Raw genomic sequence first — 17,998 nt, forward strand, 5'->3', positions numbered from 1 at the left:
AGAATACCTGGTACCCTTCAAACTCCCTCAGTCCCCCTCTGCCTCCCTCAGCTGTATCAGCTTCATGTACCTCAACCTGTTGCACACATACTTATTTTTAAGAATAAAAGTAGTGTCTGCCCTTTTTGTCACAGCAAATGGAAGAATTTCATTTTCACTTTGCTGAATCTTCCCTTTTTATCCAAACGTTGGAACAGTACAAGGACTCTGTGGTACACCTCCTCCTGCACTGCAGTCTCCTGAATAGGCATATGTAGATGAAGTTCATTTGTGTCACCAACTAATTGGTTCACCTGCTAAGTTGCACCAAAACTATACGTAGAAGTAAAGTAGATTACAAATTATAAGATCATCTTCTTAGGCAGTCCAACCAGAAAAAAAGGCAACCTCAAAAGAAGCCCAGAACATACCCCAAAAAAGCAACACAAATTAATACTAGCCACAAGTAACATACGTTTTTGTAATGTGGCATTTAAACCACAAAAAATTTTGAGATTTATGCATTTATTACTTTTAAAGGTTTTAAAGTAATTCTAAAGGCTCAAAAAATATATGAATAGGGAAAGCAAACTACTCCTTGAGCCTGCCTCACTCTGGTACTGCAGTTTGTACAGACATTTATATATGTACCAAATGTCCACTCACCTCTTCAGTAAAAAAAAAAAAAGATCTTTTGTTAACCCAGAGAAGCCCTGGAACAAGGCAGTGGGGAAGGCAGGTTGAATGTGAACAGACCCCAATGGCAGCACCCAAGTCACTCATTTCAGGAGCCCAGCTCTCACCTTCCAGTCAAGTCGTGCTCTTGGACACAAGCACTACACGTAGCTGTGCATGTGCTAATATCCAGATCAGGTCGTAATCTTACTTTTGTACATCTCAATAATAAAAAGCTGGATAGTTCAGTTCACAGAGGCTGCCTGGGCTAGGAATAGAAGTCTAACTGTATTCCAGATGCAGGATTAATTCTTGAATGAAGAATGAGAACATTTGCAGTAGTGAGAATTTGGAAGCATGCAGTGCTCCCACTGCCAATTTATAAAAGCATAGATTGCAGCCGAGAGCCAAAAAAGAATCAAAATAAAAGCAGCAGGATGAAAGAAGTTATTGAGGAATAAAAAAGAATGCAATCCTTTCTGAAGAGAATTTTTCCCCTGAAGAGAATTAAATTTCTCCCGTGGTTCCTCCTTACATATAAACTGCAATTCCACCTGCAAGTCTGCAGTTCTGTGTCTGTGTTTGCCCACCAAAGATTCTAACATTTGTGCCAGTAAAGCCTGTACAAAGAGATTCTCAATAGATGACTCCTCCAAGAATGTTATATCTAAAACTACTGAAGTTCAATTTGATTTGGTCAATAAAATGAAAATGAGTCCTCTGACAAAGAGCTAAACAGATTTGGTGCCTTTTGAGGTATTTAGGAAAAGTAATCATATCCCTCTTGGATGTCTTCTTCAGAGCCCCATTTATACCCAGACTTTCTCATGTAATCAATAATAGATGCAGGTAATATGCTGCTTTATCTGTTTTCCACAATTCGCCTATGGATACCTGCCTACAGTAATAATCTTGATAATCACAGCTGACATTTCACTGTGTGCCCAAAATCAGATGTTTTTCTAGGTGAAAAAGAAATCTCTTCCTTGCTGTATGTGTGATTGTTTGCTAGGTCCTTTCTGTCTCCTAGCGAGCTTTATTTAAGATTAGCATCTTTCAAAAGGTGATGTGCAGGTTTTACAGCCCCAGAACAACGCCAAGGTCTCTGTACCAACAGTCCAGTTCAGCAAAGAGCTTCTGTTACCATCCCCACTGCACAGAGATCTGCTCTGCTGCTGTGACCTTAGCTTTGTAAAGACTCATCCAGTGAGTGGTGATGGACAATTCAATGCTGAACTTGCTGTCACATGTGAACTGACATATACTTATTGTATCAGACCTGCCATTCAGACTGTGTCAGCTGAGCATGTGATATCCTTCAGTATGCAGGGAGACACAGGCTTTTTGAAGACCCAAATAAAATGAAAACTACCCAATGAAAACTTTATGGGAAGCAATACTTGAAAAGAAGACTAAATTTCCTTTCTATGGTTTGGATTTTGTTATGTTTTGTTTTGCTTCTATCAGAAAAAGAAATAATGTGGTTGTCCTTGATCTCAGGCTATCCAGCATGAGAACAAAGGCTGACTTATTTCCCTTCTGACACTGAGATTTTGGGCCCACGTGTAGCTCCTTGCAACAATTTCCTTCCTTAATCTTGGCATTGATCTGCACTGACTCTTGTATTATACCTGCATTTTCATGATTACTTGATTCAGATGAATTGTTTCTTGATTCACCTGGGGAGAACAGAGACCTACACAAATAAAATTACATGGGATGTTACTGGATTTGTCCATATCGCTACTACAAAATATGGACTCAAATAGAATAATCCCCACCTCTGCTGCTCTTAGAGTCAATGCACTAATGCACAGGCTAAAAGATCTCTGATTGCCCACTGTCTGTGGCCCACACAGTCTTTAAAAATACACAAGCCAATGTGAGGGGAGCATGAAAAAATTATTTCAATAAATTTAATCCTGTTCTCATAAGGAAGGCACAAATGTAATTTTGCATTCTAATTTATTTGGATGCATTTGTGTGCTCTTTCTCATCAAATAAATGGTGTCAAGCAAGCATCCATGTAATTTACTTTAGTCACAAACTGCAGCTATTTGCAGTGACTAATATCTTGTTGTCCATCAGCTGGGCTATTACAATGCCAGATATGCTAATTACTTCCTTGAATGTGCAGTACAAAATGTGCTTGGCTTGAAACCATTCTTTAGACAAGTAAAGCATGTTGGTTTTCTTTCCTGGCAGTTTAATTGCACGACTGTCAGTTGGAGTCGTGCAGAGCAAACACCTTTTCTTTCCTCATCTTTCACGCCTTGGTCTGTCTCCTTGCAGTGTGCTTGTAATTGCTAAGTAGGTAAAAAAACACAAACAAACAAACAAACAAAACCTAGAAAAATGAAAAAACCATTTACAGTTTATAAAGCCACATATGTAGTCTAAGTATGTATAAATACAGTTGAGTAACACGGTCTTCAGGAAAAATAAAGAAATGAGAAATCGTACAGAATAAGCCAAATTTCTGTAAGCATTTTTGGTATGCCCATGCTATGGAGTGTGCTAAGGCCAGTGACATAAAAGCCAACACATGCACAACAGAAGGAGTGTTTGTTCTACCTACATCAAGTTGCAGCCACCTGTGGGAAGGCCTTCCAGAGAATTTAAGAACTACTTTGCAAGCAAGTAGGGATGGAGGTCAACTGAATGGCTGACTGCTCAGGTGACACCCAGGAACACCCAAAGGCTGGAGAAGCAATGCAGATCATGGAAGGACATGGACAAATGTTGAATAGTGGCTGGGGACAGTCATCTCAAAAGTTCCTATTTGTTATAAATACTACAAAATATAGATTCATGCATGTAAACTAGCTAGAAATAACTAGCTTTTATGATTTTAGATGCTCAGAATAAGAGTTTTGTCTTCAATCAATGCCCTTCCACTATTTTAAAAGTAGTTGCCCTTAGAAAAGTTTTTCCCCTCCTCCCTATCACCCTTGCTTCTCCAAATAAAAATAGGGAGTTCTCAGAGTTTAACCTTAAGGTTTCTGCTTTAGAAAACCACCAAGATCAAGGCTAATTTTTTCATTCACTTTATCTACCCCCAGGGGTACCCCATGTTCACATGAAAAGACTCTCCATGTATAAAATACCTGGAAAGGCTTTAACTCTTTGTCTGGCCCCACAGCCTCCATCTAAAGTGCACTGATGTCCTGCGACCATGACAGGTGGACAAGACAATCTGTCACGGCTTCCTGTTGGAAAAAACTGGTGGTAAGGTATGAAAAGACAACTGGATCTGTGCTCTTTGGAAATTCCAGCTGAGCATCAGTTACCAATAAGTTCAACAGGGACGTGTGATGCCAAATATCTGGAGTATAATGGGTGTTGCAATAGCTTTGAAGGACAGCTGTCTCAGATGTAAAGTTAACCTGACACATTTGTAGACCTGACACCTTCTCTGTCTTGTTCATGCATACAGAGCCCAAGAAAGGCCTTAATATTTATCCTTAAGGAAATGGCTACCGTAAATTATACAATTTTCTTCATTTCATTCTGCTTCTATGTTGAGATAGGTAGTATCTCTCAACTTTGTTTCTTAAGAGGATTAGCATCTCTGCAGCCAGACTGAGCCCTCTCCAGTGTTGCTCAGATACCTCTGTACAAGCTTGAAGATGTCTTCTGAAGTGTTTCTTTCTTTGAAGTCCGTGTGTCTTTCACACACCATCCATGCTGATAGGTTGACAGTGCACATCTTGCTCTGGGCACATCGAGCTGTCTTCAGGTAGCCAACAGCTTAACAGTGCTCCAGCAGTCTGGCATAGCCAGAAAAAAAATCCACAAAAATGAAGGCACTACATAATGCTATGTTTCAAGGGGGGGAGGGGAAGAATGGAGGGAAATCACTTTTATTATTCCTTTTTTGTCACACGTTCAGCTGCCATACCCTGCAAACAACATGAGCAGTGGCCAGTGAGGCCCCTATAGTAGTTCAGAGTAGTTATGACCACACAGGTGCAGCAAATTCTCAGAAAACTTTGCCCAGCCCAGGACTGCACCTTTTAAAAACGTCCTGTTTCACCTGGAATCTTTATTTTAATGAAAAATGGTAGTAGACCTTAAAAAGAGAAAGGGCGTGGAGGGAAAGCCTCTAAAAGGAGGTTATAAGATGTGTTCCTTATTCACTTGAAATTAATTCGACTTCAAATTTCTGTGTCTCTCTCATGCTCCTGAACTCCAAAAATAAAATGCTGGGTCAATAGGCACAAAAACAAGGAATAAAGAGAAAAAAGGTTTTGTAGTGTGGTTGCCCTGATGCATTTTGTCCTGTAAATGAAGAGTTGTCAATCAGAATAAAAGAAGCTGTCTATTTTTGCTTCTGTCATTGTTAAATTGTGCTAAGAAAACTGAGTGTGAACCCAGTACATTCAGCACTGGAGGTGTAACTAATTAGAGGCACATTTGGCACTTTTGTTTATTACAGTGTCATCATGGGACATTTCCCATTGTGTGCTTTCAAAAAGATGATTGTCAGATACAAAAAGAGAAAGAATAAACATCAGCTAATTGACTGTTCACACAGCCAAATAATTGGCTTCACTGGAAAAGGTAAGAAGAAATAAACTTGAATGAATATAACTTCTAAAGTTCTGCAAAGGGCTGATCTATGCAGAACTAAAGTTTTGTGTTTACATGCAAGCCTGCTTCCCAGGAAAAGCCAGTCACTGCACCAGTGAGTCAGTGGTGAGTTGAGCCAGAACCACGTGGATTTGGGAGCAGTACCTTGCCATATGTGTCAAAGAAAATCCTTCGCTGCAACCAAGTGCTGCTCAAGTGTAAAATTCTGGGAGCCAATTCTGTTCATCTTAGTTTGCTCCACAATGACATTAAAGCAGCCAGAAGCACTAGAACAGATAAAGCATATTTTCCTCACAAATTCTGACCTCTTCTTGAGTGCCTTCCTCCCTGGTATGTATTTGGAAGATGAAGACTGAGTGGCAAGCAGCTATAAGGTTTTATCTGTGATAAACTTCTCTTTAATTAAGGCAGATCTGTTTAGCAGGCAAACCTGGGCCCTTTGCTGTTTCTGAATGGTACAAAGGGTGTGTGTTAGCACTGAGGTCCTGTCTGTCTTTCCCATTTCCACTGTAAACACCACAGCATGCAGAAGCTGTGCTACCAGATGTTACCTGATCCTCCTTCAAGAGGAAGAGGTGTTTGACTTTTGCACAGGTTTGTTTCTATCCTTATAAATTAAAGGTCAGCCCACACCTGAATCTCTTTTGTGTACTACGATAACATGGTATAGGTTTCACTAAGAGTAACAGCTGTGATAATAAATGAGGAATGAGGAAATCAAGAAACCAGTAAGAAAAAAATTATATGAATCAACACTAGGAGGATGGGGTAAATAAAGAGAGTAGAAGAACAGATAGGTAAAATGCAACTATGTGGTATCAGAAGGCTTTCATGATGTGAAAGAAGTGCCCAAACCAGAAAAATCCTCTCCACTCCTGGGACTCTGCAACACTGTGCCAAGTTCACCAGCAACCTGAGTGGTTTAACGAAGAACATGGATAACTTTCCAAAACAAAATTTGAAAGGGAAGAGGAGATTTGTTTGTGAGCAACAGAGGTTTATCATGGACAGTGGATGACCCTCAAGAGGACCCTTCCTAAAACTATAATTTGAAGTCAGTGGTGTCCTACATCTATCATAAGTAAGTTGTTTCTATTTCTCCTCTTCTCTAGAGAAAAATAGTCGCAATAATTTTTAAATAAAATTTTAAGTCATAGAAGTTCCAGTCCAGTCTTGCCCTTCTAGCAGATTGATGAGGAACATTTTAACATCCTTCCCTGTTGGTTTGCTGTCAATTGCTTTATTTTCCGTTTATTACTATTTTGCTTTCAAATTAAATTATAATGGTGAAAACTCAGCACCAGCTTTATGACTTCAGTTTCTTCTGGTTTCTGCACTGTCAATTTTACTGTTAGGCTGTTGTGAGGCTACAAATAATCCTGGAGTTTGGAGCTGGGCTTTTCATTTTCATTTATAAACAATGTCATGAAACTGAGCTGTATTCCACAGCCAACTCAAATGCACTGGCTACTGTGAACATTTGGCCAGAAGTCACGGCAGACTTGAATGCACAAACTTGAAGACCACTATAACAGATACGGTGTGTCTTAGCTAAAATGTTTTCATTTGACAGCTCTGCAGAAAATGTCTTTGCTAGAGGTCAAACAATTCCTTTAGTAAACAACTGATCTGAAAATTAACTTCATTTTTAGCAGTTTGGGTGCATTATAAATAGTGTTTAACTCCAGACAAAAATAGCTGTGACTGACATGAATTTCCATAATCCTCCGGCAAGATTGGAAACTGAGAAGTGACTGAGAGAAATGGGCAGAAATGTCTAAGGAGAAAGTTTTTACCAAGGTTCTTTTATTTATTAACACTTTGGGAGTGCTAATTATTACGGTCACACAAGCCCTCACTTTGCCAGTCTGGGAACTACCAGACATGGACTTCATTAATTTTCTGACATTTTACAGTCACCTCTAATTCCTCTCAGTGACTGGGATCTCTGATATGTATTCCTCTCTGTTACTTAGTTCCAGGATGCAGAACCTGAAAGTCTTCCATTGGTGGTGGACATATTTACCTAAAATGTTTAAGCTGGCAGACTCACCTTTCTTACCTTAGTCCCTTATTTATGTCTGTCTTCAAAGTCAATTTATTGTCTCATATAAGTTTAAAAAATAAAAATTGTCTAATATTTGCAGGAAGACAAAAGAAGGCCCCAGACTCATCCCAGAATGCCTTCAGCTTTCTTTGCAAAGCCTAAGGAGAATTTGAGCCTCAAACTAATATATATATAAAAATTATAGTTCCAGGATGTTTTGCATTATTTTATTAGGATATAAATCAAGAAACCAAAAATCTTGCCTAAAGATTAAACACTGGGAAAAAAGTTACAGAAGCTGGAGTTTAACACATGAGAACACAAAGCTGCAGCTTTCAAAACATAGAGACGTGGGTGTTGAAATTTGAATTGTAAGATAGAAAATTCCATTGCTTTGATACCAATTGTAACTTCCCCCCTCCAAGTTCTGATTTCTATGTGGCAGAGATTTCACAAGTAATAGTCATTTTCTTAAAAAGTTGATAAAGTTTATAGCAAACATGTTCTGAGTTGCTCTTTTAATTTCCTGACTGCAGAGACAGAAATTTTTCAAAAATTTATCAACACCACAACACCAAAGTCTAAATTTTATTAGACAGTGATTTCTAGATCTGAATTGTGCAAATATGGATTCTAACATTGCTTTCTTAGACTTGATTTCTTAGCAATTATTTGACCAGATTCTCTGGCAGAACAAATATGCAAACAGAGCTGAAGTCAGTGCTACTATGCAGGTTGACACCAAAACAAACTTCCTGGCAGGAATAAAGCTGTTCTTGATTGCCTATGTTTTCTTAGAAGCCTGAATAAGAAGAAAAAGTGGCTATATGATGGGATAAGGTATCTATATTTTCCATTTGACAAATCAGTAGCTTTTCTAAGATAGAAGCAAAAAAAAAAAAAAAAAAAGACAAAATACAAAAAGAAAATTACATAAGGGAAAAAAATTAAAAAGTACTTGTGTCCAAGTGTTTAAGTATTTGTAAAGTATTTCTGTATATATAAATTCTATATATTTTTTGTTTATTACATATGGAGTTTTGATGTTCTTTGAAGACTTGTCAGTTGTTTTCTGTTGTTTTCCATTTAAAGTGGCAAACTTTCTTCAAGTGATCCCTAATTTTTAAGTCAGGCAGCGACAATACAGGTCAAGGTTCCTTGACTACTTGTGTAATAAATAAAATAAATATTATATGCACCTTATCTAAAATAAACATTTCAGACACAGGACCCAGAAGTACGTGCATAACAGCAAATCCGTTTTTTAACCAACTCTTTCTTTGAGGCAACCACTTTCAAGTCGAGTGGTTTAATTTCCACACAGAAGTACCCTTTGGGGAAGGAAAATCTTGTAGAAGCTGTCTGGATAGATACTTTCTTCTTTCATTTACTTCCCCATGGAATAACACACTGCTTTTCTGAAGAGTCAATAGGCTTTTATGAAGTTTCCCTGAGTTAAATTGATTTCTTTAGCACTAATCAGCAGGTTTTTTAGAGACCAGGCTTTGAAATACATCTTTTCTTCTCTCAGCAGGACATTTTATATTCGTGTTACTTCACTTCAGTAAACCAGGTAAGAGAAGTCCCAAGTCTGTATATAAATGAGGTCTGTAAGATGCAGTCAATGAGAAATGGCATGTGAGAGCCTTACCCTGCCCTGGCACCATAAGAAAATGTACTTGGTCTGCTCTGCTACCTTATTCAGTGGGATCAATGCCAGCTGCTTGCCTCTGACACTGCATCCTGTGCTTTCTTGAGCTCTGCATATGATGGATGGATGAAGCCTCCCAACAGCTACAGGAATTATCCATAAATATAGATCTGTCTCTATGTATGCAAATACATGCCTATTTATCTGCACACATATATGTGTATGTGCGACTGAAAAAAGTAAAACATTTTCTGATGGTTATGGGTTTGTCATGCTGGGAGTGTCTTGATGATTTTAAGAGTTGATTAGTAGCAGAAGAGAGCTCTGGCATAAGCTTTTTTATTCCACTTACCTGCTCCCATCTGACAGTCCTAGCTGAGATAATTTTGCTCAGTGCATCAGGACAAATTCCTGAGTAACCCTAAATATATCTTTGCAGGTCACCAGCTGTCATTATGCACGCAGAACTAGAACGTTTCTCCTCTTTATTCTGAAGATTTCTCTCAGGTCTGCAGAAAAAAAAAAAAAGATTTTATTTTGCCTGCCTTCTAACTTAACAATAAAATAAGTTAAAGTCTTTTTGTCATCTTTGTGTTTGCAATCCATGTGCACAAACAGGTGAGCAATTAGTAGAGACACTAATTTTTCCTATAATGTGATCACGTATTCTTCCATTGTCTCTTGATAAGTACTAAAAATTTTATCAGCTTTAATATAACCCTGTAATAGCTAAAATCCCTAGAATACTTGCAATTTCCATATGTTTCCTGAATGGCATGTGGTTTTGGAGTCTATTATTCAATTATTTCTGGAATAAATAAGTATAAATAAGATCTGCAAGTGAGCACTTTCTTATGCACAAACAGTTGAACTGAATTCTGTCTTCACTAGTAGCAGGCACCCCAAAGTTCACTGATATCTACAGGAAAGCAGGGAAAACTCCTATTAAGAAATGCTACCCTGCATGAATATTTACAGAGGTACAATCAATATTACATATTCACTTGATATCCAAGGACCATGACTGAAGTTATGTCATAAATACATGTTCAACTCTGTGCTTCTCTGATGACTGGCTACCCAGAAAATTTTCAAAGCTCCTGTAGGCTGTTTTATTTTCCTCTAACTGTTTGTTAGTTCTTTCTATATGCACACTGTAAGAAAAGTCCACAGTGCTATATTTTTCCTCTTGATGTGATTGTCTTTGTGTGAACAGTATTTAGGTATGCTAGATCTGTGTGTGATGACTTCTACACAGAATGATACAATGACCTGGAAGGACTAGAGACAGTCTGACGTTGGCCATATTACGCTGCTTCTCTGAGACATAAAATAAATAAGCAGCAATAAAGAATGGAATATATAACATTAAATACTCAGCAGATTAGGAATGAAATAAGCAGTTGACTAGGCATTTAAGGCAATGATAAATGATGTGCAATTATATGTTAGATATGATGGTTTGGATCGCTGTGTAGTGTGATAAGATAAACCAGTACGTGTAAGCCGCAGAATTGCAGCAATTCCTTTAAAATATTTAATTTCAGTGGGGAAAATGAATTATTAGTCAGGAACATCATCTGTTTCTAATTTAAAAATAAATCAAAAATTATTTACTCCTGAAAAATATCCGTGAAATTCTATGAAAATAGTGTCATATTTCAGTTTCATTTTTGTCATTCTGACATTAAGCGATTAAATTTATTTCTTCACTTTCAAACAGTGCACTAAAATTAAACAGCGTTGCGATAAATAAAAAGAGAAATAAGTGAATATCTGAAATACATCAAAAACATTCTCTTTCAGATTTTTTTTTAAAAAAAAGGTATCTATCCACATCTCTGCAAAATGAAATTTGAGGGAAGGCTTCACTCTTCTAATGGTCAGTATAACATGCTTCTGAGTTTTTTGTTGTGTCACTGAGATATCCATCATTTGTTCAGTTCCAGTTACACATCAGTTATGCAGTAATGCATTCTGCCCCTGATCCACGGAAATTGCTTGTCCTCAGATGCTGGTTTCATGCTTTGCTTTCTTCTTGTGTTGCAGAAGTTCATGTTTTGAGCTGGGAAGATCCAAACCCCAGTCACAGCCAAGATGGCAACAATTACAGACGGTCACAAATAGCATGATCGAGGAATTCAGGTAATATATTGCAGTAAATAATTCAGACTGCTTAATTCATTCATAAATGCAGCCTCTTTTCCTGCTTCTACCACCTCCTACTTAGAATATTCTCTTCTGCATGCACTGAAGTAGTTCGTGCCTCTACAGGAGACCAGCAGCATAAATAAATAAATACCCCACAATGTTCATGTGGAGATTGTATAAACGGTATTAACTTCAGGTCTTGGGTGCACAAAGTGCAGTTATATAACAGAAAAGCATCAGAAAAAATCAAAAACCATAAAGTGGAAACACAGCATAATCTGGCAGAATGAACACACACCCAAACCAAGCCCAGGTTCTTCCCCTGCCATGTATTCTACTGGGTTGTCAGGAATGCTGCCTTTAGCTCCTCAGTTCCCCAGAATAACTGTGAAGAGTGCCACTTGTACCTCTGCCTTTTCAATCACTGCTTTTGGGACTTGCCACTTTCATCAAGTTGTGACCATGCACACAAATGAGCTCTGACTGAACCAGAGCCCTTCTTGCTCTCAGTAACAGGTAAAGAACTCCTGAAGATTTATCATACTAAGTGATCACACCACACCTTATCCATTCATACCCATTTTCCAATTCTCTATGACCTCAGAAATCTCAGTGGGTACCAAGTGGGTACCACTCTTATAAAAGGAAGTCTTTCTGATATGTCAGACAGGATGATAGCAGCTTCAAAGTTGTCTTGACCATCACCTTTCACCACAAAGTGACCAACAGTACCTCTCATATATCTTTCTAGCCTATTTTTGAAAGATTCCAGAGTAGGATTTAATGATTTCTTCCAACAATTTTGTCCAAAGCTTCCCAATCCTTGCAATTATAAAGTTACTTTAATGTTATCCCAAACCTCCCTTTCCAGAAATTAGCAGATTCTTCTTGTCTAATTCAAGATGGACACAGAGAAAAATATCTGTATTAGATATCCTCAGCAACCTTCTTTTCAGGTATTTAAGATGTCAGAGTTTCCCAGGTTTACTTTGCTTTGCTCTAGGCTCAGCACCTCACTTTTTCCAGTCTTTCTTCACAGGTCATATATCCTGAACTTTCCTCAGTATTGCTATTCCTGGTGGACTGTGGCTTAGTTTTCCAAGAAAAACAGGTGGTGCCACAAGCAGTTTCCTCCTGGTGCTCTTACCAGCACTGCTGAGCTGCCAGAGAGCTGTTGATTGCACAGGGAGAAATGCTGGTGTGATTCCAGATTTCTGTAGGAACAAGGTGGCAACTGAGCAAGAGCCCTAAAATGACCAAGTTGTGTTAACCAGCAGGGTGCTTTAGGAGAGAACCTGAATATGAGAATCCAGTGTCCCTTTGTCCATGCTGTATGGGCTTAGGGGTGTTCAGATTAGCTCCAGTCTGCTCCCAGCACTGAGTCAGTAATTGCAGAAAACTGCAAACTTGAAGCAGATCCCCTACTTTAGTTTCATCCAGAAGTCTCCCAGTTCTCCAGCTCTAAAACTGCTCCACGATGCTACCAGCAGTGCCATAATTAAAGATGTCTGGGACATCTGACTGAAACACCTGAACAAAAAATGTAATGTTAAATATCTCCAGTTGTAATTTCTGGAAATGCACTGTGGTTTTCATAACAAGTGTGCACTATGGTTTTCAAAACCAAAATGGGTCATGCCAAACCTCAACAAGTGAGCTGATCACCCCAGCCTGAAAACCTTTAATCCAGTGAATCAAACCAGCAACACAGCATGCTGAGGGAAGAACATTCAAAATATTGGATTTACACTTGTTTTCCCGAGTGAAGGACAAGGGCTGGAAGGAGAAACTAGGCTCATTGGTAGTTGCTTTATATTTATAGTGGTTTCTGTGTTTTCTGCTAATTTTCTTTTAAGCATCAGAAGGTCAAAATTTAGCTACAATCAAAAATAAAATGTGTCATATGTATTTTTCATAAATATTGTTCTGTCATTCCAGTGTAGCTTTAGAATATTTAAAGGCACAGCCTTCTATAGCACAATATTCAATCTCTTGTGTTGGACATTCAAAGACAGCAATTTAATTTGAGGAAAGAAGAAATCAGCAAATTCTGGAAACCTGAAGGAAGCCTTTCTTTGAGAGAGAGGTTGCTATCTTTTGAGATACCACTTGCAACACCAAAAAAATGAGCACAACACACATTTGGTTTTATTGCTTGGCAATAGGGAGAAATTCTTTCTCAGGTTTCTCTTGAGATTCTTCTCACTACTTTATTGACTAAAGAATAGCTGTCTTCCTTATCCAGGACGCTCCTCAAGCTGAATGAAAATTAGCCACCTAGGAAAAATATTTGGTTTTCTGCTCTGATTCTCTGAAACTTTAGAGACAACTAAGATTGAGGGGTAGTTGTTTGGTTTATTTAAACAGAAAACAAATGGCCTTACTCTCCTGGCTTTCAGTTACATTCTTCAAAGTGTGAATATGCTATGACCAAATAAGTAAATTTGGTTACTGGGATTTGTATGAATTGGCTTTAATAGAAATGTCAGTTTCAAGTGTTAAAAAGGATCAAGACATTTTTCCTTAGCTTACTGGAGAAGGTAAATAGAATTAATTCCCTGCATGTCCCACATCTTCAATCTCCTAGATTCACCAAGAATAGAGGGTAGAAGACAAGACTTTAAAAACAAGTCCTGGACCCAGGACTATTCATCCTGATAGTTAGAATTAAGAGATCATATAAAAGATAATAAAGTACTACAGAATCTGTGTATTTCATTTATATGATCTATTTAATAAACACTAATAGCCTGAATTTGGTTCCAGAGGGACAATGAACATGCATTAAATCAGTACAAAACCAAAAACTGTGATGGCAATAATAAATATAAGAAAAAGAAGAGGTTACAAACACAATATTTTTTCTTTTCCCTCCTCATTTCTCCTGCTCTGCAGCTGCAATATGTACATCCCCCTCTTTATTTGAAGTTATTGCATATCATACTGTGATGTGCTACACCTGTTCATTTGCAGGTTTGTTTTTTAAGTATATGGGACTTCTCCATCACAGAATAAGTTCTGTGGAAACAGTCATATGTTAGAAACCTGAGCTTGTGAATATTTAAGTGATGAAAAATATATTGCTATTTTTAAAAAACAAATGTGTGCAAAAACTGCAGTGTTCCAGTGCTTTGAAGCACTCATATTTCTGAAGACATCCGAGAGGAGAGAAGAGAAAGGAAGGGAAGCAAACATCACTTTTGACACAGTATTAGTGGAATAGTTTGGCATTCTGAAGATGCATTGTCTAGATCTCTACCACAATGAACAAATGCTCTGCATGAGCATGCCCAGACAGAAAAATAGGTTGCAAGATGTGCTACAGTAATTTCTTGTTTCTTCTCAATCTGTTCTAAAACATTAGGAGTGCTGATATAACCATGTCACTGTTCGTATTTTCCTTTCTCTGTTCCTTCAGAAGTTCATCTCTATACTTCTGATTGTCATGGAAAGGCTTGGCATGGCACTGCTTTTTCCTCTTTGTAGGGATTGCCAGGACGTTGTTTTAGATACACAGTGAATCCATCTTGAGTGAAGTTATCACAAAAGGTCAAAACCAAATACCATTAAATACTCAACTCCTTATGTGATGGAAGGAATCCAGTTAAAGAACAGCTGATAGATCAAAACTTAATGGTGGAGATATACCTAAGCATTCCTAAATTTTAGTGATATCACTCAGTACCCGTCCATACAGATGTGGTAACATTTTTCTATAGTCGCACTTAATGGGGGATGTGAAATTGCTCAAAACATGAATGCTCTACAACATTGATTATATTGTACAGACATTTCTATTTTGCCAACTTCCTAACTTCATTAACCTTCTTAACCTTCATCTTCATTTTTCTAAATTTGGATGACAAACTTGTGCTTTCAGTTTAGCTAAACTGAGTACAGTTTATGATCATTTATGATACAAAATAAGCCAAGTTCCTATTCAAGATTATACAAAAATTCATACTCTACCCAGAGGCAATTTCTGGGACCATTTGCTGTGGTTTCCTACTGAGTCTGTAGCACAGAAAGGGTCTGTGGATGACATTTGAAGTTCAGTTTATGCTGGCACTAGTATTAACAGAACTTATGGGTATTGGAAAACTATGCCTGCATTTCTCTTACGTTCTTTTTATTTTAAACAGGTTTTCACTGAACGTGTCACTGTTGTCTGAAAGGTGTCACTGAAATGAATCCTACCTTTAACAACAAAAAAATTAGAGCATATCTCAGAATCATAGTCTTGTAGCTCGTAGGAGCATTCCAGAGGTTTTTATCACCCAGCCTATTCCTTGCCATATTTGGACAATTATTCATTTAATAAGAGAGAAGTCATTTTGTTTACCACTGAATTGCAGCAGCCCTTACAGACCAGTTGTATTTCCAAAACTGACCTAAATATGGGTCAGGATCTGATATCTGCCACATACAATTATCGACCACAGAAACAGTCTTTCTGAAAATGGTGTTTCTCAAAATGACATTGACACAAACTGGGAGATATGAGTAGAAGCAGGACTGAAATAAAAATGTGTTTCTCACAGAGTGCTCCCTAATAACATAGCCAGTGTCTTTTATCACTAGTTTCTAACATGTACTGCTAATCTCAGGCAGTGAAAAGCTATTTATTGAGCCAAGCTGTCTTTGGTTTATGAGCCTTTAGGATGTTTTAGCTTCACAATTTTGAGCTTTACTCCACAAACGTGATGTCTAGAGATTTTCTGCTAAAACTCAAGATTCCCACTCATTCTCCTAATTTTAGAGATTGATAAAATGTGGCTTGCAAAAGGGCTAATCCTCTCCAAGACTGAAGTAAATCAGTCTACTGGAGTAGGCAGGAGTGGCAAGAGCAGTTCATGATTAGATTCCTCCTCTTCCTTTTCTCAAAGCAGAAGAGCAGGACATAGCTGGTAGCTCATCTCCCACTAAACTCTCCTGCAGGCGAGAAGCTGATGCCTCTATGCTGAAGAGGTCCAAAAGCATTTTAATGACTTGCAAATTTGAACAGCACTTCGATGATACTTTGTTTATAAGATACATTTGGAACATGGTGTCTCATAGACACGGATGGAAGAGGTGAGCGAGTGCCTTTTGACGAGATTGGTACAAATGTCAAAATAGTACATAAGAGTATGCAGAAGGTTTTAATGGATCAGTCTTGAAAATCCACATTGGAAGTCAAATATTCATATTTGCATCCAAAACCTTCCTCAAAGACTGACAGGTGTGTATTTCTTGAAATTACTATGCCATGACTCATTCTCTATTTTCTTTCGGGAATGTTCTTTCTAGGGGAGGGCAGCTAATGCAGAGTGATGAGGTCATGTTAAAGCTAACACATGTCAAGCACAAGATACTCTGTCCATAGCACCAGTCCTATTCCTGGTGAGAATCCTCATCTGTTATTTGAGGATTATTGTTAGAAAGGTTTTCACCTTTCAGTTAACTGCCTACTGTCAACATATCCTTGGAATGAAGACCAAGTTTTTCACACTGGTATTTCACATCATTTCTCCATGAAAGCTTATCTATATAGATGGATATGGTGCATCCATATAGTTCTATTGCATTGAACATCTCCCAAAGGCAAAGCAAAATTTTTGCCAGAATCCAAATCCTGAAGATGCAATTGATGGAAGACACAAATCCCACCAGTTCTCAACTTACAGGAAATTCCAGAGTGTCATTGACTACTGAACAGCACCTTGATACAGTTTCCATCTAGTGTCTAACACTGCAGCACAGTATTTTATAAAATAAACTGAAATAAATTATGAGAATTGACGATACCAAAGGGAATTCAGGAATACGCAACATTCTCTTGCTTAATGAGGAAGCAAAAATGCAGTACCAATCTTTCTGAGGCAAGGGCTTGGTATTAAATCACAATTTAACACCAAAATGTCTGTGTTCCTCCAACTAATAATTTGTCAAATCTATAGAAACCAATTCACAGAGAGGAGAAGTCTAGAACTAATATGACATTGGCATAAAGGAAGTCATGTCAGAAATGTTAAAATCTGCTTTTCCACTTAGACATGCAGTGTTGACAAGCTTTCTGTCTCTGCTTGTATGGAAAAAATATGCCTTTGGGAATAAACACAAAACCATTATGAAATATGAATAGAAGACCTTGTGAAATTATCAAATCAGAATAAGCATTTGGGACAACCCTTTTTTTTCCCTCTGACTGGAAAATTCTATTCCTGTTGAGTAAATCTACAAGGCACCTAGCAGATTTTCCTAACTTAAGACACTTTCCATTGTACTCAGTTAAGGACCATGTCAAAAGCTGGTTCACCAGCTCAGGTGTGGTGCCAAACTTCCATGCATGCAGATTCATCATAAACTTTCAGTCTCATGCAAACAACTGCCAGAAAAATCCTTTTACATTCGGGTGAGGACTTCTGACCTGACTACATCTCAATTTCTCTCTCTTTTTTCATGTTATGAAATCAGTGTTCCCTTAGAACTGTGACAAACTCATGTCTTACACCACCTTCTCTTTCTGGCAAACAAAAAAATCAGTGCAATTATCTACTTTCAATACATTGCTAGATTCTCAGACTTTTCAAGCTTTACATCCATATTGTCTATTGAGAGTAGTTCTTGCCTTGAATTACATTGATGGTCTTTTTTTAAGAACAGCAGGTCCTAAGCAAATATTTTGTTTTATAAGTTTTGGGTCATAATTAAAAATTGTAAGTCAAACAGTCAAATGTAAAAAAAAAAAAAAAAAATACGAAGACCAGATTTATATAGAGCTAAGCTGTGTAGAATGTCAAAATTAGGGATAATGATGTTCTTTTATAGAAAATGTGAGATCCTGTAGGTATTTCTTTATTTAGCAAATTGAAACACTTATTCTGTATTTACTCCAAATGACATTTTAGGAACTTTTCATG

This window comes from Cinclus cinclus, chromosome 4 (genome assembly GCF_963662255.1).
Source record: "Cinclus cinclus chromosome 4, bCinCin1.1, whole genome shotgun sequence".
Lineage (NCBI taxonomy): Eukaryota > Metazoa > Chordata > Aves > Passeriformes > Cinclidae > Cinclus > Cinclus cinclus.